The sequence below is a fragment of the Trachinotus anak genome, unplaced genomic scaffold (assembly GCF_046630095.1).
Source record: "Trachinotus anak isolate AG129_WGS33_773 ecotype Australia unplaced genomic scaffold, CSIRO_AGI_Tana_v1 ptg000001l, whole genome shotgun sequence".
Classification (NCBI taxonomy): domain Eukaryota; kingdom Metazoa; phylum Chordata; class Actinopteri; order Carangiformes; family Carangidae; genus Trachinotus; species Trachinotus anak.
This window is the reverse complement of record NW_027273852.1, coordinates 13,938,966-13,947,888: the sequence shown is the minus strand read 5'-3', so window position 1 is coordinate 13,947,888 and position 8,923 is coordinate 13,938,966. Positions and strand designations below refer to the sequence as shown.

Sequence of the window (8,923 nt, the reverse complement as noted above, 5' to 3'; positions counted from 1 at the left end):
ATGTGTATGTTACTGACAATCAGGGGACACCACAAGAGAATGCCATGACGGTTAAACTCACAGAGGCTCACACATGAAAATATACACTTTTTTTTTATGATTCAGTTTTTTTTTTTTAAACTTTTTTCCCTGATATATCTTATAAAAATGGTATGGCATTTTTGAAAATGTGCCTACCTACTTTTTGGTTTCTTTAGAGTTAGATGAGAAGATCCATGCATGAATATGAAATTACAGCCATCATACATAATGGAAGCAGGAGGAAACCGCCACCAGCCTGGATCTGTCCAGAAGGCAAAATAAATAAATAAATACATAAAATACACAGGCACTGCAGATTGTTACTCATAACATTAAAAGTTAGCCTTAGTGTTAGCTAGCTACCTAAAGTGAAATTTGGCCAAACAGGTTGCTAAGATTATTTTAAGCATTAACTAGCTGTTCTACCGTGGTTTCATGTGCTGATTAAAACGTTAGCAGTGTGTCATTATTTTCAATTTGTTAATCGAAAGATACACTAATATTTTCTGTCCATCTTGACGGTGGAGATAAATTGTCTTAAAAAACTGAAACATGATTCAGAGGTTAATGAAATTCACACATTCCTACAGTTCCCATAATGCTCTGGGGGATGTAAACAGGTAGTGTATGGATTCATGAAGTTACACGGCGGGCTACAACTTGGAACCCGTTTTGTTTTTTGTTTGTTTGATTATTTGTTTACATTAAAAGTATGCCGAAGTAGCTGTTAGCAGTTCCTGTTTGAATTGTGTCCAAGCATGAAGAGACAACTGTCACATTATTACCTCGGCATTGAAGAAAACTTGAGACGTGGTGATTCTCAGGCAAATTTCTGGAGTTATACAAATCGTCTTTTTTCAATGATTTGTAAGCAGATTTATGGAGGTTTGTTGCAACGGTCATTGGAGATAACGATATCCTCGGCATATGTACGTCAGTCTAAATCTATTTATGTGTGTACGATCTCTGTGTGTTCAGATTTGACTGAGTTATGACTCCGAGAAACTGTATTATTTTGATGCAAACCGCACCAGTCGGGCTCTAAGGTACTGTAATTGCCTCCATGAGCTGTGCGCCACTATTGCTGCTTTGAATGTCTCTACCTTAAATAATTTACAAACCTCGAGTTATGATTGGGACTATTTCCTTAGTGTAACAACCCGAAAGAAATGGAGTAAACCAAAAGTATCTGCATAGGCGGCTATATTTAGAAAGAGGCTGAAAATAACTTTTTGTGATTTTGGGTAAAGTGATTCTTATATATGCAGCCACAGGGTGTCAGTGCTTAAAAATTCTCTTTATGAATGCTGTCTCACACAGCAGCGAGATCAAAGTGCTTCCTAGTTGAACAGATATCGCCAACTGGCCACATCTATGTCTGCCATGGAGTATAAAATGTACAGTAAGTGAATGTTTCCTGTAATAACATGCATGCTAATGATGCACACTGATTGCTACTGAATCCACATGAGCGCTGTCTGTATCTCTTCCACAGGACCATGATGATGCTCTTCTCCCAGAGCTGTCAGGGTGGTTCCCAGCAGTCAGAGGACCTACGTGTCCGTCCGTTTGACTGGTGCTTTTGATCAGAGAGTGAAATCACACCCTTCAAGTCCCACTTGGGTGAGTAGAGAACAACAAAGTCAAGAGGCAATATATAAGATTTGGAAACAGAGGCAGCTGACAGACACAACTCATTCCCAACAGAGGTAAAAGAAAGCAGCACAGAGAGACGAGCTGGTCTAGCACAGTGGTTCCAAACCTTTCTGGTTTGTGACCTTTTAAAATGAAGCTGTACATGTCTACTTACAGCCCATTGTCACAGGCTGCATATGATGGAGCCCTGAAACTGACAAAAGGCAATAAAAGGTTATCAGATAAGACAACAATAACAAAGTACTTCAGCAAATAATAGAGTTAAATACTGAAAGTGTAGCATAAAAAGAAACTATTTTCCAATCTAACTTCCAATCATTTGAAAAAATCAGTCAAAATTTACTCCTATTTTTTGGGATCTTGGCAAACATTTAATCATTTATCTCTTCCCTATTTTCCCACACGGTGTGTCCAGTTTTTCTTGTGTTGATATGATAGTCAGATGGGAGGACAGAGAGAGTAATTGAGTGGGTTGTGTGGCTAACTAGAGCTTACCAAAAACACTGATAGCTGAAGACATTGAGTACTAGCTTGTTAGATACCTAGCTGCAGCTCACATACTATGTACTTATAAAGTGACACTAAACTCCTGTAACAGTAGCCAAAGCATTTTAGCTGGCTACTATATATAGCATTAAAATGTTTTGTTGCTGTTACTCTCTGTCATGTCAGTCTTCTTGGGACCACTTAGATTTATGTTGCGACTAAGATCTCCTGACCCACAGGTTGAACCACTGGTCTAGTGAATGATCTACAGTACATATTAGTATATGTGACAGAGCATGAAAAGAAAACAAAATTAATATTTACAAGTTTAAGTCCAATTGTAATTAGCAGGATAATTTAAACTCAGATTCAACCATATTTCCAAAACACCCAGTTAGGTAACAAGCAGGTGGAATATAGTTGGTATTTTGTGCCATCCTGGCATCATGTGACCTTTACATTTCCAGAAAAAATCTCCCTGAATGACTGTGGTGTCATTTAAATGTCACCTGTCTCAGTGTGATCAGTGCGGTAAAAAAGGAAAATACTGAGTGGAACTCCACAGACCACCTGTCGCACTGTCATCATCAGCCACAATATGATCTGTGTGCGTCAGTGAGAAACAATTATTTACAGCTTGGCAACATCTTTATGGGTCATTTAAAGCTCATTAAACCTGGACGCAAGAGAATGAATGCACCGGGCCAAAAATAAAATAAAATAAAATAAGATGAAAAATACTTTACAAGATACAGTCAACAAGCACATTAATAGATACAAGAATTTATCATGGTTCTGGGCACAGCAGCGCCTCAAATAAAGAGTGAGAGCCAAACTGCCAATGTTTTCCCAGTGCTCTTAAATCATTCACCTCCCTTCATCTCATCTAATCCACCACTTGAATTTGATGGAGGTGAAATGATGAAGGAGACGTCGCCTTATCACACTCAACCCTCTAAACTTGCTGCACATTTCCACCAAGGTGTTTTACCACAGTCTCATATGAAATTTCCTTTCTGCTCCCACTTAACATTATAATGAGCAGAGATTAAAGTTATGACACTGCTTTTCTAGCTGCTGGCAAAACGCAATTGTATATTAGTGATGACTTCAGAAGGGCTTTAAATGTAGTGATCAGTGTTATAACAGCACTTTGTCATAGTCAGGTAGTTCAGTGGTTTCTCCATCAGCCATATGACTGTCTGGCAGAGCCAAGCAGGTTTTCTGATGCTCTGTGGGGGATCCAAGTGAGAGACTTTTTGTAAACAGGAGAAAATGAACTATCAGAGTCAATACACAAGTGGTATTTGACTGCAGAGTGCAAGGGCCAAGACTGACACACAATTAAAAGTTTCTCTTTGAGAGTCGGGTCAGTGCTTTTGAAAAGTATAAAAAGCACCTCGTCGTCTGCCAGGTGACTCAGGACACCCCCTGAAGTCTTGAAGTATTTCTTACAGTTTAAAAGGTAGGATTTTGTTTAATTATATTCCGAATATAATGATTTCTCATTCAATATAATTAGCCTATAAAATGGGAATAAAAGAAGTTAAAAAAAAAGGCTAAGACCGAAGGTGCCCAGGCTCCCTGATTAAGATGATTTAAAGGCATTTTCCTGCCTTTTTTCATTCATTTGTATATGAACATGCAGACAACATCTACAGTAACAGAAAATCATTTTAGACCAAATGAGGCAACAAACAGAACAAATCTGGGGATGTAAAAAAGTCAAACAAATATATAAATATGAAGGAAATTGGGCATCAAATTCTTGATATAATTACAGTAGAAATAATAGAAATAGAAATAATAGAAATAAACAACACTGTCCATTCTTAAGGGAGAAGGCTGGTGTTATCCTATTTTTTTCTTTTTGTCAGCAAATCATTTATCTCTTAATACCTTAACCAATCAGCTTGAAGAATTGCTTTTCAGAAGAGATTATAAAATGTTGAAACTGAAAAGGCACACATGCAGGATTGTGGCAGCCATTACGTGTAACATGCCATCCAAATATATTTTAAAAAGTTGTTCTCTGGTGTGAAGCTTTTCTAGCATCAAAATAACTCCACTGGTGCTTGCCAGAACATGCAGTCTAAGCTTTGCCTCGAGCTCCAGTAGCAAAACATTTGATTCGGATCTCTCATCTCTCTGCATCTTCACCTAAAACCACAACACTGATGAGTTGACATGTTTGCATTGTGACTTCGAGTAAATTTTAAGCGCAGATTATAATTTTTTTACATCTTCATCCGTATCCTTGGTAACCAATATAAGACGTGTCATATGTGTTAATATCCTGAACAAAAGATGACTCTTATGCGTCCTTGTATATCTGAAAATTGAAAGCTGTCTGTGGTGAAGGAAGATTATTTGACCTAGTTATCTAATCAAGCTGTAACCTGTAAACAAGTCTTGCAGAGGAGGCGGACATCTGTCAGAAAAGAGTCAAGCAGATGTTGGATGCATGGCTTCTGCAAAGCTAGTATTTCTATGCCTCTGCACGCTGCATCATCGCTGCATTGTTCTTGTACCTAAACATGGGAGCAGTCATTGCTATGATCGCACATATTAAACCACAGACTTCCTGTACAGCTCATGCTTTAGTTCGGTATTGCTGACAACATTTCCCTCTTTTATTGCAGGCATTGATGGATATCTCCTACCTGTCTGTAAATCTGTTGGCCTGATGTAACCCCTTAGAGAGAACTAGACGTATGTGCCAAAATTAAAGGGAAAAACCACCCAAAAGAAGCATTTGTGGATCATTTTGTCTCCCTGTCGGCTGGTATTGATTTAGCCTGGGTTACGCAATATCTGTAGGGGCTTCCATCAACTCCTCCAGTGTTTATTCTCCTGCTAAAAATTGAGGATTGTCAGACAGCCAGTGTACAGATGAGCAATGCAGCAAAGCTCAAAGCAAGCTGGATGAAATCACCTGTGAAATTCTGTGTACTGAATGTTTTTTTTCCACCTGTTCTTGCTTGGAATCTGATATGACAGATACAGACATTTATTCCTTTTTATCTAAACACCACAGCTGTCTTGGTGGTTGTATCTGCTTCTGAGGGTGTTTGTAATATGTAGCCTTGCGTCGTACAGTATAGATCCTCTTAATGTTTCCTCATCTCCTCTACTTATTATAGTTTGCAGTTACACACAATACCTGTGCCTTTTTGTTTTATATTTTTATCTAATACAAATCCTAGACAATATTAGAGGAAGTTAAGGAAAAAAAACTTGATAAGATGTCCCTAATTGCTCTAGCCCTGCACCCTTCTACTGAATATTTTATATTTTTATGTGCTTATTTATAAGTATAAGGAAAACCGGGCACATAACAAAACAAAAGAGAAAGAGCACAAAAGTCTGTGCAGAAATGTGAGGCTTTACAAAGAAAACATCCCATTGCAACAATGGGATTTTAAATTGAATACTGGGTTTAAGTGTAGTCTAACAATGTAATGTTTTCTATAAATGACAATTTTCTTGTGGCTCTGTGGTTTGTGTATTTTTAGTAGAGAGGTCAGTGATGACAGAAGTCCACCCATAAAACAGTGGTGGAAATTCCCAGGAAGATGGAGTAAATAGAACTACATGTATATCCCCACATACTCTCCTATATAGCTAGCGACAGGGTCACATTTGTGTTCAAATCATATGTGCAAGTGCAGTTTGTGTTTGAGGAAGTATTTGACATTCTTCCTTAAAGAGTAGATCTTATTTGTGCAAATACAAATGATGTCCTTGGAGTATTTTCCACAAAATTATTGTTGGACCGTATTCATTGTAGACTGCAAATAATCTGTTTTCATATGTTGGCTTTTGTGGAAAAGTATGTCCTCAGCCTTCTGCCTAACAGAAATGTGCAAACTCAAACAAAAACAGAAAAAAAATGGTTGTTCTTAATAACACAGTAATGATATGCTTGAGAGTGTTTCCTTTCCATGAAATTCAAACCAGCTTTTGAAAGTCGGTTGTGCTTTTGGAGGACTACAAATATTTGTTATCAGTGCCAAAGGAATCATTTGAGAATTTTAGCTGCCCACATTACAGGAGTGGGTAACCCTTTCCATGTATACTTTTTGTATTTTCCAGAAGATGTTTACTGCATAAAATCATCTCCTAATGTCCATATAAACAGTATATTCTTTAATCCAATTCACTCAAAAAGCCTTTGCCTTATATTGCAGAAGAGTCTGAGCTAGACTAATTGATTCCAATGAACTTGGTTTAAAGGAATAGTTTGAGAGGGAAGCAGCTATCCTGGACACAAATCCACCTATCGACAACTCTAAAGCGCAGTAATTGAAATATTACATCTTGAACTTGTTTATTAAATCTGTACCAAAAGCACGGAAAACAACTATTTACTGTTTTACAGGGGGTCATGTGTCAAACTATCTCTTGTTCAGGAGTAGTTTTCAGGCAGCCAAGAAGTTAAAGCTGTAATAGTTTGTTTACAGTCGTTATGCTAAGCTATGCTAACCACCCGCTGACTCAACCACCACATTTACTGCAGAGACGCAAGACCTTGATCCTCTCGCTGAACCCTCGGCATCACGATCAGAAGTGCCAAAATGTCAAACTGTTCCTTTAAATGGCTCAAACCAGTCAGGATTCTGTGTAGTTACATGCAGAGCTGGCTGTGGTTTCATTTTCATACCATTTCATTTTCAAAACAACTCTTGGGCAAAATGTTTAGCATAAAAATATAGCATGAAGGTGCATGTGTTACGTTCACATCACTTAAACTGGAAGGCACTTGGAGTCCTTGCTTTAGAAAATCGTCTAACAGCTAAAGAGGAGTCTATAAAGAAAACACAAGTTGCTGTGTTTCATGTACAAGCCTATAATTTAAGTTTTTCCTGCTGTATATCACACAAGTACAGTTATCCTTTAATTGGACCCAAGCTATTGCTGAAAATGCATTTGAGAGAAGCTGTGAGAGGCTAGACTCTCCGCTTTGAAAAACGAGTTGTTAAGAATTAATTGCCTTTTCCCTGGTAGTGCAGCATTACCATGTATTGTACTGCAGCAGTACATATAGAGCTGTTGCTGCAAAGCACAGTAGCTATTCGCATATCTCCACTTGATTCTGCTTTACACTTCTGTCCAAAGTAATGCGCCAGTACATTAATCAATGCTATTTCTAAACTCAGACATAAGCATCTGACTTGTTACTGGCCTTTAGAGTTATTATTCATGCTACTGCACTCTGTAATTCTGTCTCCCATACAGAGAAAAGCTTTTTTTTCCCAAAACTAAGCCAGATGTGGAAAAGCTGGAATGAGAGCAATGACTTCAAAAACCAGAATTCATGTGAATACCACAAACCACATTCGTGCAGGCACAACCCTGTCATTGTGGTCTGATGCTGGTCTTTTGGGGTGACTCAGACAACTCATAACAACCTCCCAGATTCAGTGAGAAAAGAGAAACACTTCTGCCATTTAACTATATTACATTATATGCAAAATACAAAATATGAGCAGTTTATTGTTCTCAAAACAAAGAGAGGAAACTACATGGGATGTGTTCCCATGAAAAATGTTTGGAAACTAAACATGCACAGACAAAAATAGTTCAAATCTTTGAGCATGAAAGTTCATTCTTTACTTTGGCAACAGTAGTTTTACAAGAACTCAAGGTCTACTTACTAGCTTTTTGCAAAGCTTTCAGCTTCATTTGCTGATGAAGGCTGTGAAATCCAGAAAAAGCCCAGAAGTTCAAAAAAGATTTTGCAGAAAAAAAAGGTCACCAATATTTGGCACAGGGATCAAATAGAAAATAAAGACATAAAGGGTATCTGCAATCAGGTGCAACCACACAGAAATTAAAACCATGCAGAGCATCAAGCAGGGAACAAATGCCTTGCTTTATGAAGGACATCTGATTTGCAATAACCAGCATTAATGCAGCAAACACTCAAAAGAAAGGGCCTTCATGTGAGAGAGTGGCCCGTAATATAGGCAGCTTTTATAGAAGTGCACAGCAGCTGTGGGAAGAGCATTTTCTATTTGATGACTGTAATTTTCAAAAGAACTCAGCTGGCATGAAAGGTGGGAGGTTTAATGGCCACGTGGACGGATAGAGCAGCGTCTCTGCTCAGGTGATCAGGACACATTGCATTAGTCTGGAGGCTGCTGATCACAAATGGTGGCATTTGCAATTGTCTAGCAGAAGTCTAAAATAAAAGGAGTCCAAAATAAGAGTGCAATGACCATTAGAAACTCATGAAAATCGATTTTCTATGCAGTGCACTGTCAGCGACATCATTTGCCATATGTGAGATGTGCGTAGTCTTATAACAATATCAGCAGTAGCTCATTGGGACTAATATCTTTGGGATTGTCTTGTAATTGTAATTTAGGTCTTTTTTTTCTTAATGCAGGCAGATGCACACAGTGTGGCCACAGCGGGTTGAGCTGCTATCTCTTGGTCCTCCTTGGCTGAAGTGTCCCTCTGGACCAAATAAATCATCATTACTATCACTAGTGTAGCATTACTGGTATTACTATTATTATCATGCACTCTTATTCCTACATCTATTATTCTCATCCCATAGCAAGAAAACTCGCATTCATTCCAAGGTCTCATTTAACAAACACTATGGGTCTCATCCTCAGTGTTGGCATTTATTCCTTCAGTAATCTGAGGAGGAGCATTTTCCCTTGGTGCCTTCTTTCTGTATCTAGGTGTGAATGTGCAGGATGTAGGCTGTTCTTTGTGGGTGAGCTACACAGCAGTTACTGGCCTGAAA

The 8,923-nt window shown here is 38.3% G+C and overlaps 1 long non-coding RNA gene across 1 annotated transcript; it reads left to right on the top strand.

Annotated features, from left to right (window-relative positions):
• The first annotated feature begins 236 nt into the window (after nucleotides 1-236).
• Nucleotides 237-8,907, top strand: LOC139622057 (uncharacterized). The gene is made up of 3 exons (XR_011691143.1): nucleotides 237-1,423; nucleotides 1,517-1,644; nucleotides 8,555-8,907. It is a non-coding gene; the product is annotated as an uncharacterized lncRNA (long non-coding RNA).
• The last annotated feature ends 16 nt before the right edge of the window (nucleotides 8,908-8,923 follow it).